At 48.8% G+C, this 12175-nt stretch overlaps 1 protein-coding gene and 2 non-coding genes across 3 annotated transcripts in view; all 3 read left to right on the forward strand.

Moving 5' to 3' along the window:
- Window positions 1-12175, forward strand: part of LOC123355355 (maestro heat-like repeat family member 5) — a 659562-nt gene that overhangs the window by 347818 nt on the left and 299569 nt on the right. The window lies entirely within an intron of this gene.
- Window positions 8072-8143, forward strand: TRNAA-UGC. Its single transcript has one exon. It is a non-coding gene; the product is annotated as a tRNA-Ala (tRNA).
- On the forward strand, window positions 9354-9426 carry TRNAK-UUU. Its single transcript has one exon. It is a non-coding gene; the product is annotated as a tRNA-Lys (tRNA).

Here is a 12175-nt window from a genome sequence, read left to right on the forward strand (position 1 = left end):
ACCAACCCCCTTCCCCCCACCCCCCCCTTCAATCACAGTCTTCTGTACAAAAACATGATGGAAACAGTAATTAACAGCAAAGTATTTTTAATAATCAACTAAACAGTTAGGGGATGAAACTGGGACTGGGGCTTGGGTGAGTCAGGAAGGGAAGGACTTCTCAAAATTTAGGGAATGAGAGCTTTTGGGTAATTGAGCACTCTGCTGGAGTGGAGTGACAGTTTTCACGGCCCCTGGCGCCCCTCCTTCTTGTTATTTTGGGTGAGGGGGGTATGGGACTTTGTGGCGGGGGAGGGCGGTTGCAGATACACTGCAGGGGGGCTCTGTCCTCCTGCCTGCGGTCCTGCAGAACATCCACAAGGCGCCGGAGCGTGTCCGTTTGCTCCCTCATTAGTCCAAGCAGCGTTTGAGTCGCCTGCTTGTCTTCCTCACGCCACCTTTCCTCCCGTTCGCTGTGTGAGCGCTGGTACTGAGAGAGGGTCTCCCTCCACTGGCTCTGCTGGGCTGCCTCGTCTCGGGAGCAGCCCATAAGTTCAGCGAACATCTCGTCCCGTGTCTTTTTCTTTCGCCGCCTAATCTGTGCCAGCCTCTGTGAGGGGGATGCTGGTGCAGGTCTGGAGACAGTCGAAGCTGTGTGATGGGAAAAAGGGAGTGAATTCCTTGCAAAGATACATTTTTGTGAACAATGAACACAGTCTAGTCTGTGTCTGTGAACAAGACCATACACAGCACCTATCTCATGTGCACTCCTGCTGCAGGCAATCCGGAAAGCATAAACTCGGCCCCTGTTCCACCCCCTCGCTGTCTCCCCCGACCCTTGGAATTCTGGGTTGAGATCCAAGTGCCTGATGGGGCAAAAATCATTGTCGCGGGTGGTTCTGGGTAAGTGTCGTCAGTCATTTCTTCCTCCCGGAAAGCAACGGCAGACAATCATTTTATGCTCTTTTTCCCTGGATTACCCTGGCAGACGCCATAGCGTGGCAACCATGGAGCCTGTTTTGCCTTTTGTCACTGTCACCGTATGTGTACTAGATGCCGCGGACAGAGGCGATTCAGCAGCGCTACACAGTAGCATTCATTTGCTTTTGCATGAGAGCAGAGATGGTTATCAGCCGTTCTGTACCGTCTACCATGCCATTGTAAATTGGCAATGAGATGACGGTTACCAGTCCTACTGCACTATACCTTCTGCTGCTGTCATAGGTGCCCCTGGCCGAGATCAGCCAGGGGCGCAAAAGACAAAACTGGGAATGACTCCCCGAGTCAATCCCTCCTTTATGGTATCTAAAAATAGAATCAGTCCTGCCTAGAATATGGGGCAAGTGTACTAGAGATCCAGTGTATCAGAGAACTAGAGAGCACAGCCACTCTGTGTCAGATCCTGCAGGAATGATGAGCTGCATGCCATTCACAGGGGGTGCTCCTGCAACAACCCCACCTGCTGCTTCCCTCCCTCCCCAGCCTTCCTGGGCTACCATTGCAGTGTCCCCCCATTTGTGTGCTGAAGTAATAAAGAATGCAGGAATAAGAAACAGTGACTTGTTAGTGAAATGAAATGAGGAGAAGGCAGCCTCCAGCTGCTATGATAGTCCAGACAGGACATCAAGCAGGGTGGGGGAGAGGAGCCCAGCATCCTGCTGCTATGATAGTCCAGGCAGTACAGAATCTTTTCTTTACACATGAAGGGTGGGGGCTGATGGAGCTCAGCCCCCTGTTGCTATGATGAAGACGGTTACCAACCGTTCTGTACCATCTACTGAGAAGCAGTAGTACTCATGGGCTGATGATGAGGACGGATAGCAGTCCTATTGCACTACACCATCTGCCACAAGGCTGATGATGACGACAGATATCAGCCATATTGCACCATCAGCCACCAAGGGGGGGGGGGAGGATGCTACAGTACAGTGCCGCAGCATCGCGTCTACCAGCAGCATTCAGTACACATAGGGTGACATTTAAAAGCGTCAAGAGACGATTTTTTTCCCTTTTCCTTCTGGGGGTGGGGGTACATTGACGAGCTATGCTCTGAACCACCGTGGACAATGTGTTTGACCCTACAGGTATTGGGAGCTCAGCCAAGAATGCAAATGCTTTTCGGAGACTGCAGGAACTGTGGGATAGCTTGCGTCCTCAGTCCCCCCTCCCTCCCTCCATGAGCGTCCATTTGATTCTTTGGCTTTCCGTTACGCTTGTCACGCAGCAGCGTGCTGAGTCTCTGCTATGGCGTCTGTCTGGAGATTTTTTAAAAATACTTTGGACCAGGCCTAACATTACACTAATTCATAGAATCATAGAATCATAGAACTTAAGATCAGAAGGGACCATTATGATCATCTAGTCTGACCTCCCGCAAGATGCAGGCCACAAAAGCTGACCCACCCACTCCTGAAATAATTCTCTCCCTTGACTCAGCTGTTGAAGTCCCAAAATCCTGATTTAAAGACTTCAAGTAGCAGATAATCCTCCAGCAAGCGACCCCGGCCCCATGCTGCGGAGGAAGACGAAAAACCTCCAGGGCCACTGCCAATCTACCCTGGAGGAAAATTCCTTCCCGACCCCAAATATGGTGATCAGCTGAACCCCGAGCATGCGGGCAAGACTCTCCAGCCAGACACTCAGGAAAAAGACTTTCAATATCCCAACATTGACCCTCAGTACTAATTACCAGTGGTCACACGTTATTGACCTATTGACTAAATCACGTTCTCCTATCAAACCATTCCCTCCATAAACTTATCAAGCTTAATCTTAAAACCAGAGAGGTCCTTCGCCCCCACTGTTTCCCTCGGTAGGCTGTTCCAGAATTTCACTCCCCTGATGGTTAGAAACCTTCATCTAATTTCAAGCCTAAACTTCCCGACTGCCAATTTATATCCATTTGTTCTCGTGTCCACATTAGTACTGAGCTGAAATAATTCCTCTCCCTCCCTGGTATTTATCCCTCTGATATATTTAAAGAGAGCAATCATATCTCCTCTCAACCTTCTTTTGGTTAAGGAAAACAAACTGAGCTCCTCAAGTCTCCTTTCATACGACAGGCTTTCCATTCCTCGGATCATTCTAGTGGCCCTTCTTTGTACCCGTTCCAGTTTGAATTCATCCTTCTTAAACATGGGAGACCAAAACTGAACACAGTACTCCAAATGAGGTCTCACCAACGCCTTGTATAACGGGACTAGCACCTCCTTATCTCTACTAGAAATACCTCACCTAATGCATCCCAAGACCGCATTAGCTTTTTTAACGGCCACATCACATTGCCGACTCATAGTCATCCTGCGATCAACCAGGACTCCGAGGTCCTTCTCCTCTTCCGTTACTTCCAACTGGTGCGTCCCCAGCTTATAACGAAAATTCCTGTTAGTCATCCCTAAATGCATAACCTTACACTTCTCACTATTGAATTTCATCCTATTACTAATACTCCAGTTTACAAGGTCATCCAAATCTCCCTGGAGGATATCCCGATCCTTCTCCGAATTGGCAATACCTCCCAACTTCGTGTCATCCGCAAACTTTATCAGCCCACTCCTACTTTTGGTTCCAAGGTCAGTGATAAATAGATTGAATAAGATCGGACCCAAAACCGAACCTTGAGGAACTCCACTGGTAACCTCCCTCCAACCCGACAGATCACCTTTCAATACGACCCGCTGCAGTCTCCCCTTTAACCAGTTCCTTATCCACCTCTGGATTTTCATTTCGATCCCCATCTTTTCCAATTTAACCAGTAATTCTTCATGCGGTACCGTATCAAATGCCTTACTGAAATCAAGATATATTAGATCCACCGCATTTCCCTTGTCTAAAAAATCTGTTACTTTATCAAAGAAGATCAGGTTGGTTTGGCACGATCTACCTTTCGTAAAACCATGTTGTAATTTGTCCCAATTGCCATTGACCTCAAGGTCCGTAACTACTCTCTCCTTTAATATTTTTTCCATGACTTTACATACTACAGATGTTAAACTAACAGGCCTGTAGTTACCCGGGTCACTTTTTTTCCCCCTTCTTGAAAATAGGAACTATATTAGCTAATCTCCAGTCAGACGGTACAACCCCCGAGTTTAGAGATTCATTAAAAATTATCGCTAACAGGCTTGCAATTTCACTCGCCAATTCCTTTAATATTCTAGGATGAAGATTATCCGGGCCGCCTGATTTACTACCGTTAAACTGTTCAAGTTTGGCTTCTACCTCGGATACTGTAATTTCCAACCCCGCACCTTCATTCCCATCAGTCACTCTGCCACTATTCCTAAACCCTTCATTAGCCTCATTAAAGACCAAGGCAAAATATTTGTTTAGATACTGTGCCATGCCTAGATTATCCTTAATCTCCACTCCGTTTACAGTTTTAAGCGGTCCCACTTCTTCTTTCTTGCTTTCTTCCTATTTATATGGCTAAAAAACCTTTTACTATTGGTTTTAATTCCCTTCGCAAGGTCCATCTCTACCCGGCCTTTCTCACTGCATCCCTTCACCCTCTGACCTCAATAAGGTAGGTTTCTTTGCTGATCCCTCCCATCTTCCACTCCTTGTACGCGTTCTGTTTTTTCTTAATCACCCCTCTGAGACGCTTGCTCATCCAGCTCGGTCTAAAACTGCTACCTAAGGACCGTTTTCCCTTTCTCGGGATACAGGCCTCTGACAGCTCCTGCAACTTCAACCTGAAATAATCCCAGGCGTCTTCCGCCTTTAGATCCCTAAATATGTTAGTCCAATCCACTTCCCTAACTAGTCGTCTTAATTTAGTAAAGTTAGCCCTTTTGAAATCGTAAACCTTAGTCTCAGATGCAATTTTGTTTATCCTTCCATTTATTTTGAACTGAATTAGCTCATGATCACTCGAGCCAAGGTTGTCCCCTACAACCATTTCCTCAACAAGGTCCTCACTACTCACCAAAACCAAATCTAAAATGGCATCCCCCCTCGTCGGTTCAGCTACTACTTGATGAAGGAATTCATCAGCTATCACGTCTAGGAAAAGCTGAGCCCTATTATTATTACTAGCATTTGTTCCCCAATCTATATCTGGGAAGTTAAAGTCTCCCATGATCATACAGTTCCTATTAGTATTTAACTCCTTAAAAACATTAAAGAGTTCTCTATCCATATCCAGGCTAGATCCCGGCGGTCTATAGCACACCCCAATCACTATCCCAGGGGAGGCTCTAGTAGTTTTCTTCCCTAATGTGACCATTGCCCAAACAGACTCCATATTATCCATTCCATTACTAGTTATTTCATTACATTTCACCTCATTATTGACATACAATGCTACTCCCCCACCTTTACCTTTGTTTCGGTCTTTCCTAAACAGCACATACCCTTCCATACCTGTACTCCAGTCATGACTAGCGTTCCACCATGTTTCGGTTATTCCTACGATATCCGGTTTCAATTCTCAGACCAGGAGCTCCAATTCCTCCATTTTGTTACCTAGGCTTCTCGCATTGGTGAACAAACATCCTAATTTTTGCTGTTTGGCCTCTCTTACCTTTGTTACCCAGTTTGGTAGGGACACAGTACCACCAGTATGACCTATTGGTCTAGTATCCATCCCCCCCCTCTTCCTGTTGTCCAAACCCCTCCCTCTGGCTATATCCGTTCTTATCCTGCTGTCCTCCCTCTCAATGTTTAAATTTGGCGTGGAGAGTGCCTGGACATCTCCCAACCGTCTCCCCTCAATTCCTAGTTTAAAGCTCTTTTGATCAGATGAGCCAGCCTCCCTCCTAGAAGTCTATTTCCTTCCCTACTCAGGTGGAGCCCATCCCGTGAGAAGAGTTCTCTGTCTCCGAAAGCCTCCCAGTGCCCATACATCCCAAAGCTCTCCTTATAGCACCACTCCCTGAGCCAACTATTTACCATCACAATCCTGTCACCCCTTTGTCGCCCTTCCCTAGGGACAGGTAGAATCCCACTGAAGATCACCTGAGCCTCAATTTCCTTGAGCGTCTTACCCAGCCTGGCATAGTCTCCCTTGATCCTCTCTAGCGAGAATCTAGCCGTGTCATTCGTTCCTACATGAAGGATGATCAATGGGTTCTTACCTGCTCCTTTTAGGATCCTTTTCAACTGCAGGTCCACATCCCGTATTTTAGCACCCGGTAGACAGCACACCCTTCTGTTCTCTGGATCGGCCCTGGTCACAGGCCTGTCCAACCTTCTCAGTATGGAATCCCCAATCACTTAGACCTGCCTTTGCCTGGTGACAGTGCGGTCTGCTAACCTATCCCCCGTTCCCCCTGATTGCAAGCTCCTTCCATTCCTATCCTCCCTTGTAGTCCCCCTTAAGCCATCCTGCATCCTCCCGGGGCCCAAAGTCGGTGCTGTCACCATCGACTCCTCCCCTCTTTCTATCGGACTAGCCGCTCTTCTCTTCTTCCTTGGTCTCCCACCGTCAGCTACCACCTGCTGTACCCCTTCCTCATTCTCCAAACCTTCAAACCTGTTCCTTAGCTCTATTTCTCCCTCACTGGCTCTCCTTTTCCTCGGCCTGCTTCTCACAGTCACATGCTTCCACTGCCCATGTTCCCCATCCAGCATTCCCCCCTCACAGGCCTTAGCCCCTGCTTCCCCCTGTACCCCTGAGCATTCCCCTTCAGCCACAGCTTGCCTTTGCTCCATCAGCTGCTCAAACCCCCTTCTAAACTCTACCAGGGTTTCTACCTGCATCTCTAGACCTACGATCTTTTCTTCCAGCAGCTCTATTAGGCGGCACTTCATGCATACATACCTCTGTTCCGGTGCCCCCACTAGGACCATGTACATTCCGCAGCTGCCGCATGCAGTCATCCTCGTTGTATCCTCTGCTGCTTGGCTCATGGCTGCTGTTGTCTCTGCCTCTATCAGCCTTCTCACCTGGGGAACACAGCACCGCGCCCCCTGCCCCTTCTGACTCCCCCTGTAAACTAACTCCCACTCAAACTAGCCTGTTAGCAGCCCTGTTCGCCGGCTCCTGTGCCGCTGCCTGGCTGGGCGGCCGCTTTTATAGGCCCCCTCCTCAGCCTAGCTCCGCCCCCTACTCAGGGCTCGGCTGCCCGCTCAGCAGTCTGACCCTACGGATAGATAAGTGGGGTTAAATCAGTTCTCAGCCTGAGTCCTTTGCTCTTAATCCTGAGGATATTGTCCCACCATGGGGCCATTTCCCGCCTCTCTTTCCTAGGGAAGAACAATTTTCCTTGCACAGACACAGGAACAGCAAGATCCTTCTCTGTCCCTTGTGCAAAGCAGGGGGCCAAATTCCATGGAAACAATGGACAAGCAAGGGCCCTGGGCACATCCAGCCCTGGCCGTGAGATGTTCCCTCCCCTCTTTCTTTATGCCCCTGTTGTTATTTCATGGATTGTCTGGGATGGGGAAAAAGCTGAGTTCACTCCAGGAGGAGGGGGAAAGAACCCTGAAAGTCTCAGGACCCAACTCCTGCTACCAGGATCACTGAGGTGCTGGGAATCGGATTGTGTGAATTGTCCGATAAGGTGGGGAATGAGGTGGGGAATGAATAAGGTGGGGAATGGGGAATAAGGTGGGGAATGAATAACAATTTACAAGATCCACCTCATTAATCACTGACACAGGCTAATCCTGCCGCAGATAGAAGGGAAACTGGGAGTGATTCTTTGCTGTGCAGCCATGGAAACAGTGACCCAATTGCACCGCAGTGAACGTGCTGGGGAAAGCTGGACTTTACAGGCAGGTGGAAAGAGCAGATCCTAGAAACACCTGGAGCTTCCCACACCACTGCTACCACCAGGGTCAGGTGTTGAGCAACTCACAGCGCCCCTCCCCTCCCATTACCTTCCAGCAGGGGGTGGCAGCACCCCCCACCCAAAGCAGGGGAGAGGGCTGAGTGTATCTCTGCACCCTGAGTCCAAGGCACCCACTCTCTCTGCCCCACACATCGAATCTGGCCCTGCTGAAAAGTGACCCCCAAGAACCAGCAGCCTCCAGGATAGCAGATCTGGCCTCAGAGCAGGGAATGTGTCCCTCATGCTGCTCTTAGGCCACTGGATACTCTGGAAACAGGAGGGCTCTGAGTGTAACCTATAGCCCACATCATCTGTCTGGGGATGTAGCTCAGTGGTAGAGCACATGCTTTGCATGTATGCGGTCCTGGGTTCAATTCCCAGCATATCTAGGTTCCCTTCACCCTGCTGCTTTGCTCATGCCCAGAAGGGATGTGACCCTGCAGGAGTTTCAATCCTGCTCAGTGAGGGGTAAGTGCCAATTGCATGTAAGGTCTGGGTGGGGTTTCTGCTCTTAAGACTCCTCTGTACATTTAAGATTCCCACCAGTTGTGCTGCTTGGGACAAGGGTAGATGAAAAGGGAGAATCCTCCACCACTGGAGGGAAAGGTCCCATATGCAAAGACTAGACTTATTTTTTGTCTGGGCCCAATCTTTTCACCTGGTACAGCCCTTGTTCCAGCTCACGTGGTAGCTAGGGGATGTCTCATGACTGCAGCCATGTTTGTTCAGTTCCACCCCCTTATACAGCTTTGGCACAAGGCAGGAATTTTTTGTCTCTCTCCTGAGGAAGAGCCCCAGGTTTAAGGTGGATTCCTGTACCAGGTGACATGGTCACATGTCCTGTGAGACCCCCCCCAAGCCTTCATTCTTCCTAGCCTGACTCACAGATGGTGCAGGACAGAGCCATCTCCAGTCAGTTGTCCTGGTTAATGGGAGCCATCAAAAGTCCAAACCACGATTAATGGCCCACACTTTGCATCATTACAACAGGACCTCAGAGTTATAGTTCATATTTCTAGTTTCAGATCCAAGAATGATCGGTTCATACAAATAGGATGAACACACACAGTAGATTATAAGCTTTGTAATGATACCTTACAAGAGACCTTTTGCATGAAGCATAGTCCAGTCACTTTATATTCACACTCATTAGCATATTTTCATAAAATCACACGGAGTGCAACGTCACAGCAGGGAAAGGGTTTTACTGCGGCACCTGGAAGCAGTCAAGTTTCATGTTCTGGCTGTGGTATGAGTTCCTCCAGCTTTCTCGTAAGCACACATGTACCTTAGCGGGTGCTCTCGATACAGGAATGGCCCCGACACGGTAAAGTGATGGGGATTGCATTTTCCTTTTTTATTTCTGTATTTCCAATGACATTTCTGTTTGTGATTTTGTTTTGCTTCGTATATCTGTGTTTTCTCCTGGATTTGATAGCTAACTTAAAAAAGAATAAGGCCTCAGGGCGCCGGATGGAGGAGCAGGCTGGGGCTAGGACTGCTAAGAGAGCGAGAGTAGCAGGTTTTCTGTATTGTTTCCTGCCCACATTTTCATGACTAGTTTCTCTGCTGCATGAAATTTGCTTTTGTTAAATGTGAGCCTGGCTAGCTCAGTTGGTAGAGCATCAGACTTTTAATCTGAGAGTCCAGGGTTCAAGTCCCTGGGCAGGTGAAGAAGGAACAGTTTCCCCTCAAAAGGGAAAACAGAATCTCTCCAGGATGTTATTTGACATCACTTCTTTTCACTAGGAAGGGCCACATACTGCCTGGGACTGAAGGGGCAACTTCCTCACATGCCTATTGGCCTCTCAGTCTGGATTAAGAAAGGCCTCTGGGAGCTGCAGCAAACTGCTGCATGACAACTTGGTGAGTAAATGCAGGGCTGCCCCCACAGAGTCATCCTCAGCAGAGGTCTGGGGGTTCCCTATTGGCCCCATGGTGTACGGGCCAGCACTGGGGACTTTGAATCCTGCAATCTGAGTTGAAGTCTCGGTGGGATCTGAGGACAATTCCTTGTGCCCCCTGTGCCACAAACCCTGCTGGGTCTTCCAAGGCTCTATCTTGCTTTCTCAAATGCCATGAAAGCCTGTCTTTTGCCCACTAGCTGTTGTGACTTGAGCACAAGAGGGGACGTTTGATCCAGAAGCCTGGCCGTGCCTGGAGTCCTGTAGGTAGGGATGCGAGCTCCATTTCCTCTGAGTCCTGAAGCTGGGCTACAGCCTGGCCTAGGAGGCAGCCCTATTGGTTGACCTACTGGCCCAAAGTCACTTGGGCAGTGTTGGTGTTCCCCAGGGATGCTGAAGGGCCTAAGGGAGGGAGGCTCAATACTCCCCCCTATCAGTCAGGGCGGAAGAGGAGGGCTGCAAGAGTGGGCAGGTTGGTGGCTGGGCCTTCTAGCGTTCGGTTGGGGACATGGTGGGGAACGCAAACTGGGAGAAATGGTTGCTGGCCTGTGAGGAATGGTTTGGCCGGTGGCGTAAGTGGACCTTGTCATTACCTACAAGGTTGTCATGCTCAAGACCCATCTGTGGGGAATTTCCTCAGCCAGGTATTTCCCTCTGCTCCACGAGTGCTGCTGAGACCGAACACATAAGAACATAAGAAAGGCCGTACCGGGTCAGACCAAAGGTCCATCTAGCCCAGTATCTGTCTACCGACAGTGGCCAATGCCAGGTGCCCCAGAGGGAGTGAACCTAACAGGCAATGATCAAGTGATCTCTCTCCTGCCATCCATCTCCATCCTCTGACGAACAGAGGCTAGGGACACCATTCTTACCCATCCTGGCTAATAGCCATTTATGGACTTAGCCACCATGAATTTATCCAGTCCCCTTTTAAACATTGTTATAGTCCTAGCCTTCACAACCTCCTAAGGTAAGGAGTTCCACAAGTTGACTGTGCGCTGCGTGAAGAAGAACTTCCTTTTATTTGTTTTAAACCTGCTGCCTATTAATTTCATTTGGTGACCCCTAGTTCTTGTATTATGGGAATAAGTAAATAACTTTTCCTTATCCACTTTCTCAACATCACTCATGATTTTATATACCTCTATCGTGTCCCCCCTTAGTCTTCTCTTTTCCAAGCTGAAGAGTCCTAGCCTCTTTAATCTTTCCTCGTATGGGACCCTCTCTAAACCCCTAATCATTTTAGTTGCTCTTTTCTGAACCTTTTCTAGTGCTAGAATATCTTTTTTGAGGTGAGGAGACCACATCTGTACACAGTATTCGAGATGTGGGCGTACCATGGATTTATATAAGGGCAATAATATATTCTCAGTCTTATTCTCTATCCCCTTTTTAATGATTCCTAACATCCTGTTTGCTTTTTTGACCGCCTCTGCACACTGCGTGGACATCTTTAGAGAACTATCCACGATGACGCCAAGATCTTTTTCCTGACTCGTTGTAGCTAAATTAGCCCCCATCATGTTGTATGTATAGTTGGGGTTATTTTTTCCAATGTGCATTACTTTACATTTATCCACATTAAATGGCCTTCCACTTCTTGTGCGGCAATAGGACGTCCCTACCTAGTCAGGAGAAGTGCGGCTTTTCTGCCGTATTAGAAGAGGGGTTGGGCTTGGTGGGCTTTGAAGACTTTTATAGCTCTACTGTTTTGTTTTTCAATTTTCAGTGAGTGGCTGAGCTGGAGGGCAGGTCAGGCCTGAGGGGAATGATGGGGCAACCGCACAGAACGCAACTGACTCTTCCGATATGGAAGTATTTTTTTTATCCCACTTTGTGCAGCACCGGGTATGGGATGGCCGATGGTGGGGGAAGGGGGAGCCCCCCCCCTAGTGTTCTTCTACTCCCACCTTACACCCTACATGATTTTCAGTGGGTGGCTAGGTGGAAGGTGCTTGCAGGATGGCTTCATCCGCAACAGTGGCTGCCCTCACAGCAGCGGCGGCCACAGCAGCGAGGCCCCCTGCTTTGGCTCAATCTGAACAGAGGTCAATGTACCACTGGGTGAGACAGGCCAATTTTAGGGAGCATCCTCTGAAGGTGAGCAACTGTCCCCAGAACTTACTGACAGGAGCTTTAAAGTATTTGCAAGTGTGCATGACCAGCATGTGCAGAGCAAAGGCTGCCCAGGGGCACTGTGTCAGGCTCTGGCACCGCTTGAGACAATGGACCATCTTCAGCCACCAGGTAACCCAGGATCTGAGACAGGAATGGGGTAAGGAAGCAAGTCAAACTGAGCAAGGCAGGCAAAAATTCATCTCGCCTTCATGGGCGCTTGCAATGATGCTCTTTTTGTGTGCCAGGGCTGACAAAAACTTCCCAGACAGAGAAGCAGCAGGCCCAAAAAAGTGCTATTCAGGTGCTGACTTAGCTCTTTATGCTATTATGTGCCAGCAATGCCCCTCTGCCAGGTACATTGGCCAAACCAGACAGTCTCTACGTAAAATAATAAACGGA

The sequence above is a fragment of the Mauremys mutica genome, chromosome 23, assembly GCF_020497125.1.
Source record: "Mauremys mutica isolate MM-2020 ecotype Southern chromosome 23, ASM2049712v1, whole genome shotgun sequence".
NCBI classification, from domain to species: Eukaryota; Metazoa; Chordata; order Testudines; family Geoemydidae; genus Mauremys; species Mauremys mutica.